The sequence below is a fragment of the Pongo pygmaeus genome, chromosome 4 (assembly GCF_028885625.2).
Source record: "Pongo pygmaeus isolate AG05252 chromosome 4, NHGRI_mPonPyg2-v2.0_pri, whole genome shotgun sequence".
Taxonomy (NCBI): Eukaryota; Metazoa; Chordata; class Mammalia; order Primates; family Hominidae; genus Pongo; species Pongo pygmaeus.
Window position 1 is genome coordinate 135,300,672 of NC_072377.2, and position 18,610 is coordinate 135,319,281.

Here is an 18,610-nt window from a genome sequence, read left to right on the forward strand (position 1 = left end):
ACGTGGGTTCCTTGTCAAACCTCCATGTGCCTCACCAGACTGCAGGCATTCACTGTGGCATAATCCCTCTCATCTGTTACCCGATTCCATCCATAGATTCCGGTCTGTGAAACAGACTGATTCTGACTTCCTCATTCCTCACTCCAGGAGCGGTGAGTCAGGCTGAGATAATTGTGGACTGCAATAGCCAAACTGGTTTAAACAGCACCCACTTCAGGTAGATGAACATGAATGTGTACCAGTAAAGATATACGTATTAAGGAGGATGAAATTTTAGAAATTATACCCCCTTGTTTGTTGATTCATTCCCTTGTTTCAACCAAAACTAGAAAGTGATGATTATAGTTGTGGGTGCAGGTAGGACTCATTTAAAAATAATATTTTTAAAATTTTTCGAGGCCAAACTTGAGTGAATTTGTGTGTTATACTTTCAACAGTAATAAAGCTAAGATTAGCAGAAACAAAAATAAATTTGCATCTCTTATTCATAAAATTTATATGCTATGTAACCTATAAAGTTAAGCATCACCAGCCTCACATATTCTGCTTTATTTGTGTTATTCATCAGTGGATATGTGAATAAGAGTCTATTTTAAGACACACTGTTTGTAATAACATTTTTAACAAGATAATACTTCTGAAAATATTAAACCAATGTATTTTTCATTCATCATAAATCCACTTCCTCATGACTCTTCACCCATTAAGTAATATTCATTACTTCAGGGGTTTGTTGAATATTTCCTATAACAAATAAGTCATTATTCAACTTTAAGCTTCAAAATTAAATTATTCCTGCTTCATGCTAGATGACGGTCTTAAGAACCAAGCTTTGCTGGGAGGAATATGTTTTCTAAATTCCAAAAGCTTTTTATATTGCAGAAGTAAAATGTGGATGTCAGAGCTCAAATTTTTACTCTCAGCATCGGCACACAGAGAAGGAAGGCTATCAAGGAAGGCTCAGACACACAGGAATAGAAAGGAAACCTGCTATATGGGGAGGACTTCCAGGACTCTGGGGAAGATCAAATTAGGGTCCCTGAGATGGAGTTAAGTGTTCTCACCACCCTGGAGCAAAGATGGAAGAAAGGGTAATGAGAAGATAAGAAATGGCATGCAGTAGGAGAATATACTTCTTCCATTTAGAACTACAGCTGAAGAACGTCTCAGAGCCATTGGGCCAAGCAAAGCAGAGCAGCCACAGTAATGTGGCATGTTAACAACACCCCTGCCTCCATGTGGCACCCACACCCTTGCCTCCATGGGGCACAGCAGAGATTTAGACCTGAAGAGTTATCAGAGTTGGGAGTGGGGGACATTTACCAGGTAGCTAAGAATTAAGAAGCAACTTTTTTTTCAGAGGGTTGAGGGGAAAAGAAATGGAGTGGAAAGCAGTTAGAGAGCAGATGGAAGGTGCACTGAGTCTCAGAGGTGAGCCATTCAAGCAGACACCAAACTGCCACACTCCAATCCAAAGTCAGTGAGAACCTACATGAGGTCCAGACCCTTCTCTTGCCATCACGATATTACCTGAACTTTGCCTTGTATCAAAAGGCACTCAAGGAGAGGGGAAGAAATGGAATGAAGGGAAGGACTAGCCACCTCCCCCCTCCCCACCAAATTATTTTACACTGAAGAAGACTGAGTAATCTTAAATGGGCTATTTTGTGTTGAGTGCTGTTTGGTGTTTGCTACTGAGTGGAAATGGCAGTTGTTGATAAGTCATATAAATTAATTCATGTACATCTGAGTTATACCCTTTGCTAACCTTTGGAGGACCAATCAAGAGAATCTGTTCTGCCCCAAGATCATGGCTTAAACTGTATGAATTAGACATTAGAAACACCATTTGCCCACTCATTTACAAGTTGATATATATACATTTTCAAAAATAGAACATAGTCTTCCATTAACTCTACAAAATGCTATCGAGTGTTGCTCTATATCCGTTATGTGCGTGTACATGCATGTGTGTGTGTGTGTGTGTGTGTGAGTATGTGTTTGTGTTGCAGCTCTTGTGTTTAAGGGCTTCAATAGCAGAGGCGTGAATCAAATTCATCATTTGTTTTGTCCAAAAGAGAGTAAAGGTATGAATATGCAGAGATCCTAATCAGCCTAACATCTGGAGCTGCAAAGTAACAAGCTACATTAGGATTAATTTATATTGTACAATAAAAGAGCTCCAAAAAAAGAACGCTTTGAAGAGATGAATCTGGCAAATCATAACATATCTAGCTATTTCAAATAAATGCTATTAATTGAAAATGAAGATTTGTTTTTAATTCAGTAGATCTTGACTATAATGTATTGAGCATTCTCAAAAGTAACCCATCAAAAACAGTGATCTAAATTTAGTTATCCTAGAAATAGACCATAAGATAAGGATTTGAGTGAGTGTAAGTGGTTTATTAGGGAGTTGATCCCAATAGACCAACAATGGAGCGGTAAAGAGAGACAGGAAATGGAAGGAAATTAATACAGAGTAAGATAATATGCAGGAGATCATTGTCGGTGACTGAGTCTCAATTCCACTGGGAACCTCTGAGTGAACAGATCCCTCCTCAGCCCTTGATCACCAAAAGGATGAGGAAGCCAGTATTTATTCTCCAACTACCACGCTTCATGAGCTGAGAGCCACTGCTGTGAGCATCAACTCCCCAGGACTTCTGACGTGTCCCATGCAGGGACCAAGCATACCAAGGAAAGCATTAAAGCACAGCAAAAAACACATGCAGTAGAAAGCCATCAGTCGGCACAGGGACAAGACAGCCAACAGTGTTAATTAGGCATTTGGGAAACTTAAAAGTAGAAAAGGATGAATCAAGCATTTTTAGAAGCAGGAAAAAATGTCTATGGTACTGAATGAAAATTAACCCTTGAAGTCACTATCATTCCGGAAAAATCTATATAAAATGTAACCTTGTAATTATATGACCTCCTCAGTGAAAATGTGTGTAGCTTGTAGATTTGCACTGCCACCTTGACTAATTATTCCTTGACATTCCATTCAACTAAGTAGATCCAATTTTTAAAAATTGACTGCTGGAATCCAAAGTACACTGCGAAAGCTAAAATTCTTCTCTGCATATGCCTAAAAAGATGAGGTTCAAGGTGGCCCAGTTATATTTAAGAAATGAGAAGAAAGCAAATTTCAAAACTCACAGGTGCTTGAGATTTATAGTGCTAATTGGGCAACAATGGATTGCATGTCTTTAGAACTAAAGTTCAAATTGTGATTAATGATTTAAAAAACATACCTCTGCCTTTGAATTATTTAAATTAAATATACAACTTTGGTTAAGCATCAGTTTTATAAGGCTTCTTAATTTATCTCCATGGGCAATCTATTTGCAATGAAAAGTTCTTGGGAAAATCTTGAAAGGGAAAAGAGCATGTGTGTGATTCTTTGTTTTTTGTTTGTTTGTTTACCCAAAAGAAAAATTAGTTTCAGCACTTACCTCTGGTTATGACATTATCTCCATTATCTCTGGGGTCAAAATAGATATGCTTAATGTGTTTCAAACCTAGAGCAAAAGTAGTTCTAGAATTTGCAAAAGGAAATATTTTTGATGACACCAGTGTTAAGAGTAGGAGACAAAATCTGAGAGATATCCAAGGAACATGCCCTCATGCTCTTCCCAGTAGACTGACCCAGATACTTAGGAGACATTGGCAACCAATACAGACAGACTAAGCATTCTTAAGCCCTTAGGAAATAGATGAGTTCTAGCCACTCTCCTAAAATTACATGCACGAGTTCTTCTATGAAAAAGTAGCACTTACTAGAAGAGGAAAATTTAGATAAAAGTCTGCATCAAGTTCCTTACTCACATATGTGGTACTAATGTTCCCTCACGATAATCAGTTCAAAAACTTCGATTAATAAATATCTGAAAACATTACATACATCTTTAAATACAGATACTTTTTAAATGTTTGAGTATTTTTTTACAAACCTGCATTGTTTAGAAAAATAATTTTATAAAATAAACTAGTAAGTACATTTCTAAAACTGCCTTGAATATTGCTGTATCTCTTCAATACAGGGAATTTAGCAGCATATAAAACAATGAATAAGCCCTAAGGAAATTAGTATGCAAGTCATTGGAAAGAGGCCAGAAAGATTTTCCCATTGAAAGAAGCCTGTAAGGGAACTTTATGGTACAGAAAGCATAACCATGACTCCTGCCACTGCCCTCAAGTAACAAACATATCCAAAAGCTGTTGTCTATTTAAAATAAAAACATTTAAAATTCATAGGGATTATTTTTACAGTAAAAGAACTAACGCTTGAACTAGCAAGTTATTTAGCCTACTTAAAAAGAAACCTGCTTACTAGTGATTATTAATTATTAAAATCAAATGATGCCAAACTATACATGAAAATCAATATTTATTTGGAAGAAATTTGAGTAAAAACTCCTAGCAACTTCTAAGCTAGTAAAAGGGCCATTTATCAACTTTTAATTCAAAAGTATACCTAAATTGCATGCTACTATTTACTAATTAACTGTCAAGTGACAACAGCCCATTTATTCTAATTTTTAGGTTTTCAGTAAATAATTTCTGTACCATTAGACTAAACTATTATGTATTTTTTAAAAAGAAAAAAGAGGAAGGAGAAAGGGGAGAAGGAAGAAGAGGAGGGAATGGAGTAGGAGAGGAAGAAAGTAGTTAGTACAGTATTTTAAAGTGGTAAAAATCCAGAAGTGTTACTTTTACCTAAGCAAGTCTTGTTCACATTTCTATGATAATAAAGAATGACATATGGAAAAACATAGATGCAATATTGAATTCCATTTTTTGTGGAATACAGCTGCTGTTATTTTTTTTCAACTTTGAGTAGGTAAGGGAAATCCACTAGTCTTCAAGGTTCTAACCTCTGGGATGCCTTGAGTAAAACTATTGTATCTGGAATTACCATAGCAAACTTATGTTAACTAGAGCTCCACACAAATGTTTAATTATTTCCTCTTAGTGCAATGTTTTTGTCTCTGACTGAAATTTTCGTATTTATATTTATTTGCAAAATTTCCACCTTTAAAAATGAGCAGTTAATAATACTTCTCAGTTTTATGGATTATTTTATATCCTTCAGATCTGTAACAATGGTTTGCAAGATACTATGAGTCTTCTCCACAAAAATCAGTCTCAACATAAGAGACTGAGAATATTCACTGCTGATATATATTTGTCTAAATTAAGCTTTTATAATGAAGGGCTAAATGTGAAAGGAAGTGTCCCTGTCTGTAGTAATCTTTAATTATATTAGGAAGATATACAATGAACAAGTAAACAAACAAAACAAGAGCACAATTATACATGATATGACAATATTATGAGGGATGATGTGGTAGATATTACGAAGTTGTATCTGAGCTAAAACTTGAACATTAAAAAGAAAGCTACCACTCGAAGAATAAAGAAAGAAAGAACAAAAAAATGGCAAAAAAATCCAAAATTGATAAAAAAGCAAATGAAAATCATGACCAATTTTATTACCATGAACTTAAAGAAATTAATGAAACAAGAAGTCTGACAAATCACTTTAAATACAAAAGGAAATAAAACAGGAACTGATAGAGCTGAAGAAAGGAGTGGAGGAGTAAGAGGAATTGAAGCTTTCATTGGAATGAGTAACTTTGAAAATACAGTGAGATTCATGAAGAATTTACTGAGAAAAGTTAACAAAATAAAATTCAAATTAAGAGTTCTCAGTTATTAGAGAGAGTGTGATAGATATGGAAGAGTCAATACATATATAACTGGAATATTCCAAGAGAGTAACTGAATTAATAGAATCCAAAAACTTAAAAATCAAAGATATAAATCAATGAAACTTCCCAGAAATAACATAATAATTGGATCTACAGGTTAAAAGTTTTATTTTACCCCAGAAAAATCAACACAAAACAATCAATGTATATGAGTAAAATTATTGGACTTCAAAAATGAAGAAAGCACTTTTTGGATGTTCAGGAAACAAAATCACAAAACCAAATTATTGAGAACCAAAAATAAAAATCAAGCAGAAGTTTTAGACTGATCTACAGTAACATTCAAAACTAGATGACATGGTATCTATCCAGAGGAAAAGAAGTTATTATACAAAAAAGATACTTACACGCACGTTTGTAGCAGCACAATTTACAATTGCAAAAACATGGAAACAACACAAATGCCCATCAATCAATGAGTGGATAAAGAAACTGTGGTGCGTGTGTGTGTATATATATATATGTATATGAGATGTAATACTACTCAGCCATAAAATGGCATTCACAGTGACCTGGATGAGATTAGAGACTATTATTCTAAGTGAAGTAACTCAGGAATGGAAAACCAAACATCATATGTTCTCATCGTAAGTGGGAGCTAAGCTATGAGGATGCAAAGGCATAAGAATGGCACAATGGGCTTTGGAGATTCAGGGGGAAAGGGTGGGAAGGGAGTAAGGGACAAAAGACTACAAATAGGGTGCAGTGTATACTGCTCGGGTAATGGGTGCACCAAAATCTCACTATCACCACTAAAGTACTTACTCATGTAACCAAATACTACCTGTTCCCCAATAACCTATGGAAATTAAAAAAAAATTTAAACAAACGAACAAAAAAAAACTAGATGACATGGAAAAACATCTCCAAGTCCCTGAGGAAAAAAGCAGGGGCCAAGAATTTTATATCAAGCCAAACTGTCTTTTATGTGTAAGTGCAACATTCAAGAATTCAAGAAATATAATTCTATGAAACTTTCCTGAAACTATTAGCAGGCTATCCTCCCCTGTGAAGAGTACTAGATGAAGACTGCCATGTTTTGTCTTTATGGCTTCTCAATTTTGTTGTTCTGCTCTAACCACCTTTTATTATTATTTTATTACCACTCAATTGCAAAGAGTGAAGTCACTCTTACTGCTTTCTGACTGAGGATCCTTTCACATCTCTGTTAACTAAAATATAAATATAGAAACCGTGGCAAAATACATTTATTTAACTATATGACTATGAATAAAACAATTGTGGAGATTGTTGTTACAGAACAAAACAAACTTTTTACCATTATTATTATTCACAAATACTGTAACAAATGTTTGAAAAAGAGAAGATTGACGCATGGCAAATGAGTTGATATCTTTTATAGAAATGCCAATTGATTTTATGCTGATCAATCAAGTAATTGAGCATACCAGTAAAGACAGACTAACTAGGTTAAGTTGCAAAATCAATCTCCAAATCTCAGTGGCTTAACACAACAGTTTTGTTTCACACTCAAGTTAAATGCCCATCATGGGCGAGCTGTGGCTTTTCTCTACATTATCTTTACTCCAACACAGACTGACAGAGAACCACAATCTGAAACACAACAGACTTAATGGCAGAGGAAAAGGACCTCATACCAGTATTGTCACTTCTCTTCACAACTCAATGGCTAGAATTCAACACAGGGTCTCACTGAAACACAAGGCTATCAAGAAAGGATATCTTATTATGTGTCCAGAAGGAGAGAACTGAAATATATGGCAAACAGCCACTAGTTGTTATCATATCAAGATATAACTATATTTAAGTAAATTAGAAGTAACACCAAAACGACCAAGAAAAAATAATGAGGTAAAACTGGGAAGAGGGGGAGAGAGGAAGAAAATCAGGGAGATGAAGGGAAGGTGAAGTATATTTATAGAGGGGAGTTGGTGAATATTGCTTAATAAAACAGAGAACTGAGTATATGATAGTTCTATGCTGTCCAATCAAGTAGCCATTAGTCACATGTATTTAAATTTTAATTAATTAAAATGAAATAAGTTTTAAATTCAGTTCCTCAGTCACACTAGCCACATTCTAAGTGCTCAATAGCAACATGTGGTCAGTGGCTATTGCATTGAATAGCACAAGTATAAAGCATTTTGATCACCTTAGAAAGTTCTTTTCAGCAGTACTTTTATAGCACTGCTATCAATACTTGCTGTCACAAATTTTTTAAAATAAAAGGAAACAATTATTACACTTTTAAATTATAAAAATGAAAATAAAAATACACGAGAGCTACCAAAACACAACCAGATAGTAAAACATAAAAATTTTTAACAGAAATTACAATGTAAAATATAATAAAGCTAAGAATCAACATATATATCATACAAATATATTTGACTATAAAATTCAACATACTCAGAGAAGGTTATTCATAGAACCTCAATTATCTGTAAACATGAGAAATAAAAATTGCCTATATTTTTAATGCTTATCATGAGCCAGGAAACTAAAATAAGCATGTAGCATATATTATTTCATGTAGTTATCATTATGAGCCAATGAGGTAAGTAATATTAATGTATTTGTTACATATATAATAAAACCAAGACACTATATTATTAAATAATTTACAAAGATTACAAAGCTTAAAAGTAGCAGAGACTAACTGTGAAGCCAGCCAGTCTGATTCCAGACCTTGTCCTCTCGACCCATTTACCAAAATTGGCCCTGAACTTGAATATAAAGCAACAAATTTTATGATCAAAATAGTTCAGAGTATGTTCCCTGACCACAGTAGAATTAAGCAAGAAATCAGAAAAGACAACTAGAAAATTCCTAACTGATCAAAAATTTTAAAATACACTATAAATAATGCATTGGTCAAAGAATAACTTTGAAGCCAAAATTTTAAAATATTTAAACTGAATTATTAAAAAGAGACCACAAATCAAAACTTGTATGATTCTTTGAGGTCAGGAGTTCAAGACCAGCCTGGCCAACATGATAAAACCCCAACTCTATTAAAAATACAAAAATGGCCGGATATGGTGGCTCATGCCTATAATCCCAGCACTTCGGGAGGCTGAGGTGGGTGGATTACCTGAGGTCAAGAGTTCGAGACCAGCCTAGCCAACATGGTGAAACCCTGTCTCTACTAAAAATACAAAAATTAGCCTAGCATGGTGGCAGGCACCTGTAATCTCAGCTACTCGGGAGGGTGAGGCAGGAGAATTGCTTGAACCTGGGAGGCAGAGGTTGCAGTCAGATGAGATCACACACTGCACTCCAGCCTCGGTGACAAGAGCAAGACTCCATTTAGACAAAACAAAAATTAGCCAGGCATGGTGGCATGCGCCTGTTGTCCCAGCTACTCAGGAGGCTGAGACAGGAAAATCACTTGAACTCGGAAGGCAGAGGCTGCAGTGAGCCAAGATCGTGCCACTGCACTCCAGCTGGGCAACAGAGTGAGACTATGTCTCAAAAAAAAAAAACAACCTTGTGTGATTCACCTAAAGCAGTGTTTAGGGGGAAATGGGAAACCTTAAATGCAAATTTTAGAAACGAAGAAATATGAAAAATCGATTATCTAAGCTTCCATTCAATAAGTTTAAAAAATAACAGTATATCAAACATTGAAAATGTAAAGGAAAGAATAACAAAGGAGAGCTGAAATCAACAAAAGAGAAAGTCAAACTTACAGTAGAGAAAAACCAACAAAACCAGAAACTGGTTTTTTAAAATCAATTATAAAATTGGTAAACCTGGAGGGTGGAGCCAAGATGGTCGAATAGGAACAGCTCCAGTCTAGAGCTCCCAGCGTGAGTGACGCAGAAGATGGGTGATTTCTGCGTTTCCAACTGAGGTACCGGGTGCATCTAACTGGGGAGTGCCGGACAGTGGGTGCAGGACAGTGGGTGCAGCACACCGTGCATGAGCCAAAGCAGGGCGAGGTATCACCTTACCTGGAAAGCGCAAGGGGTCAGGGAATTCCCTTTCCCAGTCAAAGAAAGGGGTGACAAATGGCACCTGGAAAATCGGGTCACTCCCACCCTAATACTGCCCTTTTCCAACGGGCATATCAAACAGCACACCAGGAGATTATATCCCACACCTGGCTTGGAGGGTCATATGCTCACGGAGCCTCACTCATTGCTAGCACAGCAGACAGATCAAACTGCAAGGCGGCAGCCAGGCTAGGGGAAGGGCGCCCGCCATTGCTCAGGTTCGAGTAGGTAAACAAAGCAGCCGGGAAGCTAGAACTGGGTGGAGCCCATCACAGCTCAAGGAGGCCTGCCTGCCTCTGTAGGCTCCACCTCTGGGCGCAGGGCACAGAAAAACAAAAGACAGCAATAACCTCTGCAGACTTAAATCTCCCTGGCTGACAGCTTTGAAGAGAGTAGTGGTTCTCCCAGCATGCAGCTGGAGATCTGAGAACAGACAGACTGCCTCCTCAAGTGGGTCCCTGACCCACGAGTAGCCTAACTGGGAGGCACCCCCCAGTAGGGGCGGACTGACCCCTCACACGGCCGGGTACTCCTCTGAGACAAAACTTCCAGAGGAATGATCAGGCAGCAGCATTTGCAGCTCACCAATATCCATTGTTATGCAGCCACCACTGCTGATACCCAGGCAAACAGGGTCTGGAGTGGACCTCCAGTAAACTCCAACAGACCAGCAGCTGAGGGTCCTGACAGTTAGAAGGAAAACTGACAAACAGAAAGGACATCCACACCAAAAACCCATCTGTACATCACCATCATTAAAGACCAAAGGTAGATAAAACCACAAAGATGAGGAAAAAACAGAGCAGAAAAACCGGAAACTCTAAAAATCAGAGTGCCTCTCCTCCTCCAAAGGAACGCAGCTCCTGACCAGCAATGGAACAAAGCTGGACGGAGAATGACTTTGATGAGCTGAGAGAGGAAGACTTCAGAAGATCAAACTACTCCGAGCTAAAGGAGGAAGTTCAAACCAATGGCAAAGAAGTTAAAAACTTTGAAGAAAAATTAGATGAATGGCTAACTAGAATAACCAATGCAGAGAAGTCCTTAAAGGACCTGATGGAGCTGAAAACCAAGGCACGAGAACTACGTGATGAATGCATAAGCCTCAGTAACCGATGCGATCAACTGGAAGAAAAGGTATCAGCGATGGAAGACAAAATGAATGAAATGAAGTGTGAAGAGAAGTTTAAAGAAAAAAGAATAAAAAGAAATTAACAAAGCCTCCAAGAAATATGGGACTATGTGAAAAGACCAAATCTACGTCTAAATGGTGTACCTGAAAGTGACGGGGAGAATGGAACCAAGTTGGAAAACACTCTGCAGGATATTATCCAGGAGAACTTCCCCAATCTAGCAAGGCAGGCCAACGTTCAAATTCAGGAAATACAGAGAACGCCACAAAGATACTCCTCGAGAAGAGCAACTCCAACACACATCATTGTCAGATTCACCAAAGTTGAAATAAAGGAAAAAATGTTAAGGGCAGTCAGAGAGAAAGGTCATGTTACCCACAAAGGGAAGCCCATCAGACTAACAGCTGATCTCTCGGCAGAAACTCTACAAGCCAGAAGAGAGTGGGGGCCAATATTCAACATTCTTAAAGAAAAGAATTTTCAACCCAGAATTTCATATCCAGCCAAACTAAGCTTCATAAGTGAAGGAGAAATGAAATCCTTTACAGACAAGCAAATGCTGAGAGATTTTGTCACCACAAGGCCTGCCCTAAAAGAGCTCCTGAAGGAAGCACTAAACATGGAAAGGAAAAACCGGTACCAGCCACTGCAAAAACATGCCAAATTGTAAAGACCATCAAGGCTAGGAAGAAACTGCATCAACTAACGAGCAAAATAACCAACTAACATCATAATGACAGGATCACATTCACACATAACAATACTAACCTTAAATGTAAATGGGCTAACTGCTCCAATTAAAAGACACAGACTGGCAAATTGGATAAAGAGTCAAGACCCATCAGTGTGCTGTCTTCAGGAAACCCATCTCACATGCAGAGACACATATAGACTCAAAATAAAGGGATGGAGGAAGATCTACCAAGCAAATGGAAAACAAAAAAAGGCATGGGTTGCAATCCTAGTCTCTGATAAAACAGACTTTAATCCAACAAAGATCAAAAGAGACAAGGCCATTACATAATGGTAAAGGGATCAATTCAACAAGAAGAGCTAACTATCCTAAATATATATGCACCCAATACAGGAGCACCCAGATTCATAAAGCAAGTCCTGAGTGACCTACAAAGAGACTTAGACTTCCACACAATAATAATAGGAGACTTTAACACCCCACTGTCAACATCAGACAGATCAACGAGAAAAAAAGTTAACAAGGATACCCAGGAATTGAACTCAGCTCTACACCAAGCAGACCTAATAGACATCCACAGAAGTCTCCACCCAAAATCAACAGAATATACATTCTTTTCAGCATCACACAACACCTATTCCAAAACTGACCACATATTTGGAAGTAAAGCACTCCTCAGCAAATGGAAAAGAACAGAAATGATAACAAACTGTCTCTCAGATCATGGTGCAATCAAACTGGAACTCAGAATTAAGAAACTCACTCAAAACCACTCAACTACATGGAAACTGAACAACCTGCTCCTGAATGACTACTGGCTACATAACGAAATGAAGGCAGAAATAAGGATGTTCTTTGAAATCAACGAGAACAAAGACACAACATACCAGAATCTCTGGGACACATTCAAAGCAGTGTGTAGAGGGAAATTCATAGCACTAAATGCCCACAAGAGAAAGCAGGAAAGATCTAAAACTGACACTCTAACATCACCATTAAAAGAACTAGAGAAGCAAGAGCAAACACATTCAAAAGCTAGCAGAAGGCAAGAAATAACTAAGATCAGAGCACAACTGAAGGAAATAGAGACAAAAAAACCCTCCAAAAAATCAATGAATCCAGGAGCTGGTTTTTTGAAAATCTCAACAAAATTGATAGACCGCTAGCAAGACTAATAAAGAAAAAAAGAGAGAAGAATCAAAGAGACCAATAAAAAATGACAAAGGGGATATCACCACCGATCCCACAGAAATACAAACTATCATCAGAGAATACTATAAACACTTCTACGCAAATAAACTAGGAAATCTAGAAGAAATGGATAAATTCCTCAACAAATACACTCTCCCAAGACTAAACCAGGAAGAAGTTCAACCTCTGAATAGACCAATAACAGGATCTGAAATTCAGGCAATAATTAATAGCTTACCAACTAAAAAAGTCCAGGACCAGATGAATTCACAGCCGAATTCTACTGGAAGTACAAGGAGGAGCTGGTACCATTCCTTCTGAAACTATTCCAATCAATAGAAAAAGAGGGAATCCTCCCTAACTCATTTTATGAGGCCAGCGTCATCCTGATACCAAAGCCTGGCAGAGACACAACAAAAAAAAAGAATTTTAGACCAATATCCTTGATGAACATTGATGCAAAAATCCTCAATAAAATACTAGCAAACAGAATCCAGCAACACATCAAAAAGCTTATCCATGATTAAGTGGGCTTCATCCCTGAGATGCAAGGCTGGTTCAACATACGAAAATCAATAAACGTAATCCAGCATATAAACAGAATCAAAGACAAAAACCACATGATTATCTCAATAGATGCAGAAAGGCCTTTGACAAAATTCAACAACTCTTCATGCTAAAAACTCTCAATAAATTAGGTATTCATGGGACGTATCTCAAAATAATGAGAGCTATCTGTGACAAACCCACAGCCAATATCATACTGAATGGGCAAAAACTGGAAGCATTCCCTTTGAAAACTGGCACAAGACAGGGATGCCCTCTCTCACCACTCCCATTCAACATAGTGTTCGAAGTTCTGGCCAGGGAAATCAGGCAGGAGAAGGAAATAAAGGGCATTCAATTAGGAAAAGAAGAAGTCAAATTGTCCCTGTTTGCAGACGACATGATTGTATATCTAGAAAACCCCATTATCTCAGCCCAAAATCTCCTTAAGCTGATAAGCAACTTCAGCAAAGTCTCAGGATACAAAATTGATGTGCAAAAATCACAAACATTCTTATACACCAATAACAGACAAACAGAGAGCCAAATCATGAGTGAACTCCCATTCACAATTACGACAAAGAGAATAAAATACCTAGGAATACAACCTACAAGGGATGTGAAGGACCTCTTCAAGGAGAACTACAAACCACTGCTCAATGAAATAAAAGAGGATACAAACAAATGGAAGAACATTCCATGCTCATGGATAGGAAGAATCAATATTGTGAAAATGGCCATACTGCCCAAGGTAATTTACAGATTCAATGCCATCCCCATCAAGCTACCAATGACTTTCTTCACAGAATTGGAAAAAACTACTTTAAAGTTCATATGGAACCAAAAAAGAGCCTGCATCGCCAAGTCAATCCTAAGTCAAAAGAACAAAGCTGGAGGCATCACGCTACCTGACTTCAAACTATACTACAAGGCTACAGTAACCAAAACAGCATGGTACTGGTACCAAAACAGAGTTATAGACCAATGGAACAGAATAGAGCCCTCAGAAACAATGCCGCATATCTACAACTATCTGATCTTTGACAAACCTGAGAAAAACAAGAAATGGGGAAAGGATTCCCTATTTAATAAATGGTGCTGGGAAAACTGGCTAGCCATATGTAGAAAGCTGAAACTGGATCCCTTCCTTACACCTTATACAAAAATTAATTCAAGATGGATTAAAGACTTAAATTTTAGACCTAAAACCATAAAAACCCTAGAAGAAAACCTAGACAACACCATTCAGCACATAGGCATGGGCAAGGACTTCATGTCTAAAACACCAAAAGCAATCGCAACAAAAGCCAAAATTGACAAATGGGATCTAATTAAACTAAAGAGCTTCTGCACAGCAAAAGAAACTACCATCAGAGTGAACAGGCAACCTACAGAATGGGAGAAAATTTTTGCAATCTACTCATCCAATAAAGAGCTAATATCCAAATCTAAAAGGAACTCCAACAAATTTACAAGAAAAAAACAAACAACCCCATCAAAAAGTGGGCAAAGGATATGAACAGACACTTCTCAAAAGAAGACATTTATGCAGCCAAAAGACACATGAAAAAATGCTAATCATTCCACTGGCCATCACAGAAATGCAAATCAAAACCACAATGAGATATCATCTCACACCAGTTACAATGGCAATCATCAAAAAGTCAGGAAACAACAGGTGCTGGAGAGGATGTGGAGAAATAGGAACACTTTTACACTGTTGGTGGGACTGTAAACTAGTTCAACCATTGTGGAAGACAGTGTGGCAATTCCTCAGGGATCTAGAACTAGAAATACCATTTGACCCAGCCATCCCATTACTGGGTATATATGCAAAGGAGTATAAATTATGCTGCTATAAAGACACATGCACAAGTAAGTTTGTTGCAGCACTATTCACAATAGCAAAGACTTGGAACCAACCCAAATGTCCAACAATGATAGACTGGATTAAGAAAATGTGGCACATATACACCATGGAATACTATGCAGCCATAAAAAATGATGAGTTCATGTCCTTTGTAGGGACATGGATGAAGCTGGAAACCATCATTCTCAGCAAACTATCGCAAGGATAAAAAACCAAACACCACATGTTCTCACTCATAGGTGGGAATTGAACAATGAGAACACATGGACACAGGAAGGGGAACATCACACACCAGGGCCTGTTGTGGGGTGGGGGGAGGGGGGAAGGATAGCATTAGGAGATATACCTAATGTAAATGATGAGTTAATGGGTGCAGCACACCAACATGGCACATGTATACATATGTAACAAACCTGCACGTTGTGCACATATACCCTAAAACTTAAAATATAATAATAAAAAAAAGTTAAAAAAAAATACAAAAGTAGCCATGCGTGGTGGCATGTGCTTGTTGTCCCAGCTACTCTGGAGGCTGAGGCAGGAGAATTGCTTGAACCCAGGAGGCGGAGGTTGTAGTGAGCTGAGATCACACCACTGCACTCCAGACCAGGTGATGGAGCAAGACTCTGTCTCAAAAAAAGAAAAAAAAAAGTCTCCCAGTGACCAGGCGCAGTGGCTCATGTCTGTAATCCCAACACTTTGGGAGGTGGGCACCTGTAATCCCAGCTATCGGGGAGGCTGGGGCACAAGACTCACTTGAACCCAGGAGGCAGAGATTGCAGTGAGCTGAGATCACACCACTGCACTCCAGCCTGGGTGACAGAGCGAGACCCTCACTCAAAAAAAAAAAAAAAAAAAAAAGTCTCCCAAAGGTCTCCCAGTAAAGAAAACCCCAGCACCTCATGGTTTCACCACTGAACTCTACCAAACCTTTAAAGAAGAATTAATACCAATCCTACTCAAAATATTCAGAAATATTCAGGAGGAGAGAATATATACAAGCTCATTCTATGAGGCCAGCATTACTCCAATACCAAAACCAGACAAAGACACATTTAAAAAAAAAAAAAAGTAAACTATAGTCCAACATCTCTGATGAATACTGATGCAAAAATCCTCAGCAAAATCCTAGCAAACTGAACTCAACAATACATTAGAAAGATCATTCATCATGATCAAGTGGGATTTATTCCTGGGATGCAAGAATGATTCACCATATGCAGATCAATCAATGTGACATATCATATCAACAGAATGAAGGATAAAAACCATATGATTATTTCAAGTGATGGTGAAAAGAAATTTGGTAACATTTAACATCCCTTTATGTTAAAAAAAAAAAAAAAGTGGGTATAGAAGGAACATACCTTAACATAACAAAAGCCATATATAACACACCCACAGCTAGTATCATACTGAGTGGAAGAAACTGAAAGCCTCTTCTCTAAGACCTGGAACATGACAAGGATGCCCACTATCACCACTGTTATTCAACATAGTACTAGAAGTCCTAGCTAAAGCCATCAGACAAAAGAAAGGAATAAAGGGCATCCAAATTGGAAAAGAAGAATTAAAATTATTCTTGTTTGCAGATGATATATTATATATAGAAAAGCCTGAATACTCCACCAAAAAACAACGAAAAATGATAAACCAATTCAGTAAAGTTGCAGAATACAAAATCAACATACAAAAATCAGCAGCATTTTTATGTGCCAACAGTGAATAATATGAAAAAGAAATTTTAGAAAGTAATACCATTTGTAATAGTCACAAATAAAATTAAATACCTAGGAATTAATTTAACCAAAGAAGTAAAAGATCTCTATAATGAAAACTATAAAACACTGTTGAAACAAACAGAAGAGGGAAAGAAAAATATTCCATATTCATGGATTAGAGGAATAAATATTGCTTAAATGTCTATACTACCCAAAGCAATCTACAGATTCAATTTAACCTCTATCAAAATACCAATTGCATTCTTCACAGAAATAGAAAAAATAATCCTAAAATTTGTGTGGAACTGCAAAAGATCCAGATACCCTGAGCTATCATAAGCAAAAAGAACAAAACTGGAGGAGTCACATTACCTGACTTCAAATTATTCTGCAGAACCATAGCAACCAAAACAGCACGGTACTGGCATAAAATCAGACACATAGACCAATGGAACAGAATAAAGAACCCAGAAATAAATCCACACACCTACAGTGAACTCGTTTTTAACAAAGAGGCCAAGAATATACAGTAGGGAAAAGATATTCTCTTCAATAAATGATGATGGGGAAACTGAATATCCATATGCAGGAGAATGAAACTAGACCCCTATCTCTCATCATATAAAAATCAAATAAAAATAGATCAAAGACTTAAAGCTACAACCTCAAACTATGAAATAACTACAAGAAAACATTAGGGAAACTCTCCAGGACATTGTTGTGGACAAATATTTCTTGAGTAATACCCTACAAGCACAGACAACCAAGCCAAAAATGGACAAATGGGAGCACAACGAGTTCAAAAGCTTCACACAGTGAGAGAAATAATCAACAAAGTGAACAAACAACCCACAAATAGGAGAAAATATTTGCAAACTACTCATCTGACAAAAGATTAAAAAACAGAATGTATAAGAAGCTCAAACAACTCTACAGGAAAAAACCTAATAACCCAATCAAAAAACGGGCAAAATATTTGAATAGGCATTTCTCAAAAGAAGACATACTAATAGGAAACAGGCATATGAAAAGGCACTCAACATCATTGATCATCAGAGAAATGCAAACCAAAACTACAATAAGATATCGTCTCATGCTGGTTAAAATGGCTTATATCCAAGAGACAGGCAATAAGAAATGATGATGAAGATGTAAATAAATGGGAATCTTCACACACTGTTTTTGGAAATGTAAATTAGTACAACCACTATGGAGAACAGTTTGAAGATTCCTCAGAAAAAACAAAAATTGAGCTACCATATGATCCAGTAATTCCACTGCTGGGTATATATTGAAAAGAAAGGAAATCAGTATATCGAAGTGGTATCTGCACTCCCATGTTTGTTGCAGCGCTGTTCACAATAGTCAAGATTCAGAAGCAATCTAAGTGTTCACCAACAAGGGAGTGAATAAAGAAAAGGTGGTGCTTATACACAATGGAGTACTATTTAGTCAAAAAAGAAGGAGATCCAGCCATTTGCAACAACATGGATGGGTAATAGTGATCATTACATTAAGTGAAATAAGCCAGGCACAGAAAGATAAACATCACATGTTCTCATTTGCTTGTGGGATCTAAAAATCAAAACAATTGAATTCATGGAGATAGAGTAGAAGGATGGTTACCAGAGGCCAGAAAGGATACTAAGGGGCTGGGTGGGTGGAGTGGGTACGGTTAAGGGGTACAAAAAAATAGTT